Genomic DNA, 12,333 nt, shown 5'->3' with positions numbered 1-12,333 from the left:
TCATCCAAGTTTAGGGGTTGTGGCTTTTACCTGGACGGGTCACAGTTCTTAAACTGCGTCTGTTTTATGTTTGTGGTTATGCTTTCTGAACAATGTTTTTATTTTGTTATGTTGTAATTCTGTTGCATGTGTCAACATTTTAAAATTATGTTGTGGTACTTTTATTTTAAAACATGAACCAATGGATGATCTGCATGGTTTTACTTTCATATAGCTTTGTTGTGATTTAGCTATGGTATTAAGAAGTCACACCATATAAACCCACGCTTCCGCAAAGCCAGGGTGTGACATAGGTAAAAAAGATAAACCAGTGTATTATCAAACAATTGAGGAGCCTGATATGTGGTTTACACCTAAACTGGTGTGGGAGCTACGAGGTGTTGATTTCACTAAACGTAACCCTTTTTGCAGGTAATTTTTTTTCTGTTTTAGTGGGATTGAATTAAAAAGGTTTATTCGATATGTAGTAATCTTTCATGAATCTCATTGTAGCATATACTAACTGAATACTGAATTACTGATAATAGGCATTTGTTGGGGTTGTAGTCATTGTATTCGTTGGTATAAGTCGTGGATATCTTCCAGCAACAAGGAAGATAAGGACACTAATCTACAGTATTTAGAAAATATCAATAAATTTCATAAAGTTAAGCAACCATTTCAAACTTGTGTAGAGATTTTGTACAACAAGTTCTTCTCTCTTTTGTACAGCAAATCCCCACCGATTCACTAAGCAGGTTCGATACTTTGTACAGTTTTTTATTTATTTAATTTCTCATTTATTATATGTTCTTGAGATTGTTTGGATTTTGTTGAAGATTATATGCGTGTTTCGAATGGACGTGATGAAATATTCCAGTTCCGATGTGGTGGTTTTCTTCAGAAATATTGGTTCTTTTACTGAATCTCTTTTGGTTGCTCAAGTTTCAGTTGCTAGCTTTGTCATTATAATTGAATTTGAATCATTTGTTATTCATTCTTAGATTTTGTGGGTTTTGATGGAAATTGTGCATTTGATTTGTTGAATTGTTGGTTTAATTGAGTGGTTTTGAAGGTCTAATAATTTTCAAAGATGACTATGACTTGATAAACATATATTATAACATATTATTTAAAGCAACTAGCCAAATATAACAATTAAAAGCTCCAACAAAGATAGTTAGCTGCTACTAGAATGAGGAGTTGATTTGGTCTCGAATCGATTAGTTAACATTAGGAACTTGATGGCTGGTGATGGTGTTGTCTCTTTATGATGTCTATGTTGCTCCTCTATGAGGTTGACTTTTTTTTCTTATGGCGCCCGCAGATGACAAAACTACCCCACCAAAGAAAGGCAAGAATCATGGACTAGGCTCGATGCTATAGCTTCAATTTGATGATTCACTTTTAGGGCTAGGATCGATGCCTTTTGGTGTATCGTTGTTGGCTGTGATCGTTGATGTGCGCAAAATGTAACATATAAATTACATCAATTGCGGCATAAAACTAACCCCTTTTTAGTACTAATGTTGTAAAAAGTGTGTTTTTGTCTTCCTTTTGTATTTTCAGGAATAAACGAGCTCAAATACACAAAAGAAGCAAAAAGGCAGCTAAATCTAACATAAATACAAGAAAAGGAACAAACGTGGCATGCTCGACCCCCCGACAGCATCTTCTCAAGCAAAAACAAGAGAACAGAAGGCTGAACACACCCCATGCTCAATGGGCACGGGGGCGTGCCCAAGTGTCTGCAGAAAAGACAAAGTTGTAGAAGCTTCTATCGCCCACCACAGGGGCGTGTCCAGCAGACACGGGGCCGTAGTCAACTCTAAGATTCGCAGAATCTGGGGAAATCTTGATAGTACATATACGCTTCTACACACAGGGTCGTGCCCGGCGGACACGGGGGCGTGGTCAACTAATGCAGACAAACTGCAATTAATGAAGAAAGAGAAGATGGGTGGACACGGGGCCGTGTCCGGGCTTCTGTGCAGGCTATAAATAGGGGTGCTTGGCTCATTTGCAAACTATCCCTTGGCACACCATCTCTCTCACACTTCACCCACCCACCACCACCATCACAACCCACATCCACCACCATCATCCATCATCCATCATCCATCATAGAGTGTGTGAGTAGTCTCAGGATCCAAGATTGATCGTAAGAGTGCTTGACAATCAAAGGCCATGTTTGCCTAAGTCTCTTACATCACTTGGTGAAGACAAGTGTCTAGAGTAATACTTTTTATTTTTAATCTTTTCGCACTTCTTATTTGGTTATGTATTAATGACTTTAATAACTAGTTTCTTATGTTGAAGGTGAATCTTCCTTATCATTTGTCCGTGGTGTCTTGGCATTATTTTGCTGTCTGTATAAAATAAAAGATTTTCACCATTCATATCTCCACGGTCTATATGGAGATATGTTGGCTACCTGGTCGGGGGTTAAGGGAATGGTTTGGTAAAAGTCTTGCCTTGTTCAGTGTACAGATCCTGCAAGGACCTGGGTCAAATTTAGTATGACCTCCTTCAATACCCACTGGTATTGGATGGCGGGGGTCCAAACTCTTTGATCCCCTCATATGTAAGCTGCTATTATAACTTTAACCTGGCTACTTAGGACTGTATCCCTGCTGACTCAGACTACTTAGCCGAGGGTAACATCACCTTCAAAAGAGGGGCCTACCACATTACACATTAATAACTTAATTAATTATCTTTCAATAATCCAACCCTTTAGGATTGTATCCTTGCTGATTCAAACTACTGGGTTGAGGGTAACATCACCTTCAAAAGAGGGGCCTACTACAATAACTAAGATAATCTCTTAAAAAGTGCAAAAGTGCGAAAATAATCAGAGGTTACACTAAACACGAGTCGGATCCAAGTGATTCATCTTGTCTGTCTGTTTTTACTTTTATTTATATTTTCAGCATTTTTAGTTTTTATTTTCTAGTTTAAAACATTTTTCTAAACTTTTGATTTGATTAGACGTTGAGGATAAACCGGTATTAAAAGCTCTTGTGTCCTTGGACGACCTCGGTATCTTGCCAACACTATACTACGCTCACGATGGGTGCACTTGCCCATATGTGTGTTTGGTGTTAGTAAAATATCGTGTTTTATAAATTTAAACTTGACTAACGTGTAAAAAAGGGCTAAAAATATACTTAAAAATATATCACACCACACACACATCAATCGTCGTGTGGTTTTTGTTGCTACCACATGGCTACCAGCAACAACCGAGTTGGTCATGAGATTTCATGTGGTACTGAGTTTCTGAGCCTCATAAGGTAACTTGGATTTTTTTATTAATTTTTATAACTATTGTTGACATGGATCTTTGCACTTTACAACTTATAGTTGTCTTTGATTTTTTTTATTTGAAATAACTAACTATCAATGGCTGCCATTGCTTTATACAATTTCACAGAATACTTGGAGAAGGCTTTGATGATTGGGTAGAATTTATGCAAGGATGAATTTTTATTGTGTTGGCGGCCAAAAGAGAGGGTCATTTGAATGGCTTTACCTTCACTTGGCAACCAATAAGTGTACAACTGTGGCGCTTTCATTCTCTTTGTTTCATTGCTTCTATGAGCCTTATTGTTCATTCTTCATGTCTTATGATGATGTACTGTCTACCCAATTTTACTCTTTTTTTAGTGGACATATGTAGTATCATGATAATGGGATTTCATTTTATTTAAGGGGCTATGATGATGAAATATTTTTATCTAATGTTGGTATTTAATTGTCTTTGCCTTTTTTATCTGTCTCTTGAGTATGCAATCAGGGTGGACTTATCCTCTTCATTTTGAAGATAAAGTATTATGCATTTTGGTAGGGCAACCGGTATGGTGCTTTTTGTTAGGGATCCTATACGTGTCAATCAGTGAGCATTTTTGCTGTTCACGATTGCTAACTTGACATATTCTTCCCGTGTGATTCGTTTTGCTGACAAAAGGCATTTGCGATGGTCATGTGATTGTAGTGAATTGCTTTACAATATTAGTAACTTGACGAAGGTTGGAGCAAATAGTCATGCTATGTTACTGGACTTGAATGCCTTTTCATGTGAATCTGTTTCCTCACAAAAGGCAAGTCTTGGCAGCTTAGATGGTCATATGATATCACATGGCTATCGGTTAATTTATAATCTATTTTGAAAAAATTGACTGCCATGGATTTTTTTATTACTATTTGTATGTTTTTAACAGCACTTGTATTAAGAAAAGAAACAGGGCAGGGGCCCTCCAGCTATGAGTTGGATTACAAAACGAGAAGTAAAAATAAACACATTACAAACATTGATTTAATTTTTAGATTTAATTACACAAATGGGTCTTGTGGTTTATATCTATTTTCGCCTTTGGGTACTAACTTTTTTTTAATAGGTTTAGGTTTTATGGTTTCTGTAACACCCTTGTTTGTTTTATACAATATTTTATATAAGTTTCGTATAAATACATGTTTATACGATTACACAAACGTATGACAATACGAGTTTACTAAAACTTTTACAGTTTAAAAATAGTACAACATAAGGTAATTGAGTTCGTCGTTTAAAAGTTATGAAGTAACGTCGTGCGGAAGCTTTTATCTCGTGTGTTCGGTTCTTCTTCGAGCTTGATATTCATCCGGGCACTCTTGCCTATCACCTATGACCAAAACCAACTTAAAAGTTAGCTTTGATAGTTAAATAACAAGTTTAAACAAGTTATATGGGTCAAACAAACAAAAATTAAACAATTTTCGGAATTAGGGGGCTAGGCGCTACACCTAGCCCCTTTTTTGACAGCAAGTTACTTAATTGCTGCTGCAAAATTCCCAGCCAACCCAAGTTTCACAAAAACGTACATAACTCATTCGTTATTGATCCGTTTTACACGATTCTTTTTCCTACGCATCCGTAATTTAATTCTCCATCACATGGAGTTAAAATCCGACATCTGAATTTATAAAATTTTAGGTTTCAAGTTCTCGGCTTGAAATCAATTATTACTCTTTTTGACCCATTCACGATTTTATCAAACAACTTGTGTCCAAACCATTTTAAAACCCTGGTTTACTAGTTATTTCAAATCCTTGGCTCGTAAACATAGCTTTTATGAAATATGTGACTATTACACAAGCTATACGCATAACCCATATTGACCCGTTTTGGGAATTTAACAATTTAATCTAACACTTGCTCTTTTCTTTTGACACTTCAAGATTCTATATCAAATTAACTACATATATTCCACCACAACTATTTTGTGATGGATTTAACATAATGAACCCCTTCTTCTCAATTTTACCCTTCGGCTAGTCCTTTTTCGCAAATGTCTATTTCTAGGCATCCGTCCCACCGATGTTTTTGCCTAGAACATTTATACGCATCTAAGGGTTACGAAATCATAATATAAGTTTCTAAACAACCTCTAAGGGTTGTGTACCCGGTTTACCCATCAAGGGCTTAATGGTCATTTTTAATCCTTCATTCTTTTACGATGAAGGACTTCACAAATATTCGACCTTACTTGCACTTTTAACTATAAATTCATATAAGCGTACCTGGCCCGGGTCAAAAAATAGACTCGATTTATACCTCGCTTTTATTATCACACAATCTATGGCGACGCAATTATCCGATTTGCTAATCGCTCCTGTCAACATAAGACTTGACAACCACATTAGTCGATATTGTCAAATGATGTTAACACCATCATTCGACCCGTTTGGCCTATATGCCCAACGTTACCTATTTAATCCAAAAACGTGGTTTTTGATTTCCAAATTCATACATCCATCCCATCCCGGATTTTTATTACCCAATCCTTTTTCCTCATTATTAGATTACTCTACAAGGTAATCTTAACGGAAATCCGTATTTTCGACATTATCGCTATCGCAATTATAACACATAGAATAAACAAGTATTTTACATAACTGTGTAAGTTTCACTTACCTCACATCCAAATTACGCTTTTCTTTTCATACTTGCTTCGATCGACCCGCTTTCTCCCCAAGCTTCACCTAGCTTGTTAAGCGCCAACTATCATTCATTATTCACAAGGTTGTTAGAATAATCATTCTTGATCATGATTTTCACACCTTATGAATCTTTGACTACTTTTCTTATTGAACTAAATCATAAGTCAAGAGTTTAATTCTTGTGTCAAGACCCACTTTTAATCAATTATGAACTCTTAACAAAATCTCTATTTTGTTCAAGTAGTTCATTCATATGAGTTAGTATGATGTTTATAAACACCAATACAACATCAATTTCATTAAATCATCAAAACCCATTTTTCTATCATGCAAGAACAAGTACTAAATCATGTAATTTGTACAAGTGCTTATTTCTACTATCAAGTATGATGATTTTAAACATGTGTATATCATCATCTTCACTCCTTAATCAAAACCCACTTGTCTAAGTGTGGTAAATCATCAATTTATTCAAATCATAACAATTTTACTTCAAATTTCTACTTAGGGTTTGTTCCTAAGCAATCACACTTCATTAATTCGGCCATAGCCTCTACGACTCATACATAGATCGTATCATGCAAAGTTAACTAATTTTCACAACTTCATAAATATTAAAAATCTGACATACCTTACGATCCCCTCACTGAGGTGATCACTAATCCGTGCTTGAATTTCAATTTGGGTGTGATTTGCCCTTCCAATTTCTTGAATTTAGGCTAGTTAGGGTTTGAACATGAGAGCTCCCTGGCTCTTCTGGAAGTCTCGACCAGAACACACACTTAGGGTGTGTGTTTTGGTGTTAGTGTTTTAATTAAATAAAAACTAGTTTTCTAGTTTACCACTTTTAGTCCCTCAAGGTTTCAAGTTTTATAAAAAGTTTAACTAATTCATGTTTCCTTTATTACTTTAACCTCACTTGACTAACTAGGTTGATTATTCCTAGTTAACTTAATTTGTTCGGGAAGTTATACCCCGTTATATTTTAAGTCCCGTTACCTCGGGCCTTTTATAAGCTTTATTTTCTCAGAAGCTTTTATTCACTTTCTTATTTAATATTATGTTTATTTATCTAAATCCTAACATTCACCGGGTTTACTTTTAGCACTTACGGCATTTTACCCATTTATTTTCGGTTACTTTAATATAATTAATAAACCCGTTTTTGGGGTGTTACAGTTTCAATTTTGTAATACCTTTGGGTACTCAAAATTAGTTAATTAATGACTAAAATACATTGCATATTTTTTAAGTTTATCAATGTAACACATTTGGGTACTAACACTTAATTTTATTTAAATTTAAATCAATTTTACAAAATCTATTTATTTTTTTTCATTTTCATCTTTTTATTATATCTCTTAATTAACATAAAATTTATTTATTTTTTTTTATTTTCATATTTTATTAAATTTCTTATTTAACATAAAATCTACTTGTTACACTAGTATTTTTTTAAATAGATTTTTTAAATAAATCTACTAGCTATATAGTTTTATGTAAATTAAATTTCTTACTCGTTTTAAATAACTTAAACCTTACTCATCTTCAATTTTGGATAGATATGATTGCCCTTTGAAACACCTCCTGCGTTGATGATGATGATGATATCCTTGATTTCTCACTCGATTTCGACTTATAAATCCCCCTATGTTGCTGCGATGATGATCAATCGTTGTCTAATGTCTGATGATGATGAACGACGACTGAACGTGAATCCCACAGGCCCCAAGTCGACATTATGTTTTCCCATATAATTTTGAAAAACTTTTGTTTATTAGCCAATTGGGTTTTGTGGCTGGGCTTATTATTGTTAATTGGGTTTATAAAACTTTGGGCCTTATTTACAAAACTTTTAATTCGGTTTTAAACTTGTTATACAAAGGCCTTATTTATAAAAACATCCAGATTTCTAAATATAAATAAAAAATTTTAAAAAATTTTCAGGCCCTATATTCATTTGGGCCCTGATCGCAGGCCCACCCTGCACCTGCTTGTAGCCGGCCCTGTCAATCGGTGTTAAACACATGTCGATGTACCTATATGGCTATACCATACATAACAAACTAACTCATATAGACCGAAACCGAATTCCTGGTGCATCGTGGAGAATTCCACTAGCTGACAATAGCATACCATCAAACGGAATTCCTGGTGCATCGTGGAGAATTCCACTAGCTGACAATAGCACACCATCTTCTTCCATATCATATCTGCTTCGATCACCTTTATCATTTCCCGGTCATCAGATACAAACAATCTATAATCATATTCTTCTGTAAATTCAAAATATCTCAGATAATTAACATGAATGTTTAAATCAAGTATCACTTTCTTGAATAAAAAAAGGCTAAATTGCACTTTTCGTCCTTTATGTTTCAGGATTTCTGCAGGCGCTGTCCTTTAAGTTTAAAAATTACACTCTATGTCCTTTATGTTTGCAACCTATAACGGGCGGTGTCCTTTCTCATAAACCCAGTTAACTTTTAATGTTAAAACCCCTTGTCTCTCTCAACTTCAAACATGAGGGACCTGTTATGTAAAAACGTGAAACTACTATTGTCACACCCCAACCGATGGCGGAATCATCGGGGCGCGGCACTGAGCGAAACAGATTGTTCAAAGAAATTCCATAACAACTATTATTACCGAATAGTTTAAATATCACGTCCCATACCGTGACCCATAAGATAAATTTAGTTATTACGGACATAGGTATCCTTCAAACAAAACATGTTCCGACAACTCAAATTTAAACATATAAATATAAATTGTCTTGGTTTCTAGACTCTTTCCTAGCCTCGATTTCACAGCATGGAAAGCAAGTAAGCATCCTAAACACCTGTCACATACGTTAAAATAAAGTCAATACATATAATGTAGAGGTGAGCATACAAGTTTGATAGTAGCATATAGATTTCGAATAGTTTACACATAACCAGCACGTACACAGAGGAAAACGAAGCATGTTAATTATCGACATGGACCTATCGATACCAATGACTGCGGGTTGACCGTCCGAGACGGTTCGCAATACATGATTACCACCGTAATCCATGCAAGTAATTGTCCTTAACAACCCCCGTGTGAACGGGTGCTAAGTCCAAACTATAGTACTACGTCGTTAAGGCAGGTAGACAGCATTCCACGTGTAAACACAATCAACAAGCATTCATTAAGTCATGTAATACATGCATATTGGTTAGCGTTCAAATAGTTTGAGTAGTGTGATCGTTTGTGTTTTGATATAAGCAACGTATGTAACACCCAAAAGTGCTCAAAGCAAAAAGGGATCGAGTATACTCACAGTGATTGATTGTGGATTGAAGGGAGCGCTGAGAGTAGGGTTAGCCTGAATAGTTCGATAGCACAACAATGAATAACGTGGAAAATAAGACAAGTGTGAATGGATCGAATAGGCTAGTCGATCGAACGGCAGGATCGATCGAACGGTCTGTTCGATCGGCTGGTATATCCGATTGGACAGTCCTGTTCGATCGGCCGGTAGGCTCGATCGGCTGGGCCATTCGAGTGGATTGCTTCTTCCTCTGGTGTGTTTGTGTTTGAGGATTTGAACTTTTGAAGTTTTCGTTGTAGTATATGAGAACACAAAAATGTTCTTACCTTTCAGCGTATTCGATCGAACATCACTTCGTCAATAGCATACTTCATAAAATTCGAAAAGTGTGGGGCCATGTGCTAGCCGATCGGCTGGCCCGGTCGATCGGCTGGCATGTCCGATCGGCTGGGCTGTTCGAACAGCCTAGCCGTTCGGCCAGCAAGTCTGACCTGGTCGGTCTTTCGTCTAACTCTTGGTTGTTTAATTACTTGTCGTTAAATCGAGGTAGTTTTGATAACGAGCTGAACTATGATATCCTTCGTTCCTACTCGCTTCTTCGGCTTGGACAGGAATCACCCAAGTCCGGCCGGTGAACGGTTCGGAGCGTCGGTTTAAAGTTTAACCCGGAATCGGTGAACCTTGTCTATAGAATCCGAATCTTGAACCTCTTAATTGTTAGAATGGTTAGTTAGCCGGTTCAAGCTCCGTTTCTATCGGTTTGAAGGTTTTGAGTGTAAAAAGGTTGAAGAAAGTTGGAAATTATTCATAAAATGTTAAGATTTGTAAGAATCTTAGTTTGTTTATGTGGAAATCGGTCAGACTAAGCTATTCACGGTTGAATGAGGTCAAAGTTTGGTGTTCTTCAAGAACACCATGATGACATCAACCAAGAACACTTAGATCTTGGTGATTTCACGGTTAAAATCAAGTTTTGAAAGATAGAAAGGTGTAGAATCATGCAATGATCAAAATCGTACAAGAATTAGAGTGAAAACTTACCGGAGTTGAGAGAAATATGAGAAAAGGTGAAGAAGAAGGCTGGTTCGGTCAGAGCTTTCCAAAAATGGAAAGTGTGACAATGACAGCCCTATTTATAGGCTCCAAAAGAGGAAAGTGGCAGCCGATCGGCCAGGAGCTCCGATCGAATGGGCTGCTCGATCGGCTAGGAAGATGCTAGCCGATCGGTTGGCCTGTTCGATCAGGATGCCTCCTGTTCGATCCGCGACACACTTTGAGTATTTCGTGACGATTTTCGATGTTTCGATTTCGATGGACGGTGATACGAATACGATAGAGTTCCTAGTCAAATTACTTTCAGTCCCAATCACTATATCTACATACAAGCATATACAAGTCATGTTTCGATGTCGGTTTCGATTGAGTTCGATTGCTTTTCAAGTTTCGATTCGATTTTCGATTGATTCGCTTGAATACCACACTAAACATATAAATAAACACGCACAAGTAACACATAAGGCACACACACACACGTATAATAACACCAGAGTTCACATAATTCGAGTCTCGAGTTCGATTGTTGAGTCGATTAGCTTGATTATTGATTGATTAACTTTATCGCATTGTTACTTCCTACTATTCACAGTCGTAAATTGGTCGTATTGATTGAACATTTGATCATTTCATTTAGACAACACTTACTCCACATAATACAAAAAGTAAAAAGAACATTAGAAGTCAAAGAAGTCAAAGTTGACTTGGACTTGGACTTTGACTTTGACATTGACATTCGCAAACACGGGGTGTTACAACCTCCCCTTATTTAGGGAATTTCGCCCCGAAATTAGGTCGAAGGCTACACAACGCCGTGATTTACCAATTTGATGCTTCAGATCTATTTATTTAAACAACTGCGGGTACTTGGACTTCATGTCGCTTTCGAGTTCCCAAGTGAACTCCGCGCCTCGTTTGCCTTCCCATCAGACTTTCACGATCGGGATGCGTGAGCGCCTGAGTTGCTTGGTTTGGTAATCCATGATTTCGACAGGCTTTTCCACGAAGTTTAACGTTTCGTTGACCTGAAGATCGTCGAGTGGTACGATTAGATCATGATCAGCAAGGCATTTTCGGAGGTTAGAGACGTGGAAAGTCGGGTGGACGTTACTGAGTTCCTCCGGTAGTTCGAGTCTGTAGGCGACTTTTCCGATCCTTTCTGTTGGTGCAGTCATCTGTCGTCTTCGTCTTAATATCGAGTCTCGGGTTCATTGCGGTTTTGGATCAAACGTGATGTCATCATCTTTGATGATGACATCATATGATGACATCATCATTGCATAAGTCCCATATAAGACAAATCAAGATATGGTCCAATGAGAGTTCACATTTGAATGGTCCAATGAGAAAAGTCATATGTAAGGTCCAATCGTTTGAATATTGTAACTTCCATGCATGGCCGTTTGAATGTATGTCATCGTTTGAAGATAGTGGCCGTTTGAAAAGATGACCGTTTGAAAGGTTTCAAACGGATAGGTTACTAGTATAAATAGCTGTCATGTCTTTGTCATTTGTAACGGTCAGGACAAATTATACCGAAGTGCTGCCGGTATTTCCTCTCGCTGTAATCACTGTTAAATGAATGAACAAGAGGTTTAAAGTGTAGATCAAGCTGTTTACTAGTGTGTTTCTTAGTTTCCGCCTCTGAAACATACGAGAGCTCTTCCGAATGACTCATTCAGGTCGAAACCGATCCTACAATTGGTATCAGAGCTCAGGACGAGGAGTTCTTGCCATATTCAGCTTGAAAATCTCATTTTCTACACCTTCTTTCATAAAATCAATAGTTTTTACGGTTGAAATTGGCTGAAACTTACACAATGTGTGCGTGATGATAGTTTAACAAATCCTTGAGAATCTCAGCTTAAAACTCGAAGTAAAAGTGACAAAAATGGCTTAGAAAAAGGTGTCCGTTTGAACGAAGCATTGCTTGTCCGTTTGAAAATCACTTTCTGTCGTTTGAAAATGAGTTCCATCGTTTGAAAATGAGTTCCACCGTTTGAAAACTTGTTCCATCGTTT

At 36.9% G+C, this 12,333-nt stretch overlaps 1 long non-coding RNA gene across 1 annotated transcript; it reads left to right on the top strand.

Moving 5' to 3' along the window:
- Positions 1-3,185: 3,185 nt before the first annotated feature.
- On the top strand, positions 3,186-3,484 carry LOC118485567. Its single transcript, XR_004876677.1, has 2 exons — positions 3,186-3,275; positions 3,416-3,484. It is a non-coding gene; the product is annotated as an uncharacterized LOC118485567 (long non-coding RNA).
- The last annotated feature ends 8,849 nt before the right edge of the window (positions 3,485-12,333 follow it).

This window comes from Helianthus annuus, chromosome 13 (assembly GCF_002127325.2).
Source record: "Helianthus annuus cultivar XRQ/B chromosome 13, HanXRQr2.0-SUNRISE, whole genome shotgun sequence".
Taxonomy (NCBI): domain Eukaryota; kingdom Viridiplantae; phylum Streptophyta; class Magnoliopsida; order Asterales; family Asteraceae; genus Helianthus; species Helianthus annuus.
Note: the sequence above shows the minus strand (reverse complement) of the source record. Positions and strands in the feature narration are given on the sequence as shown.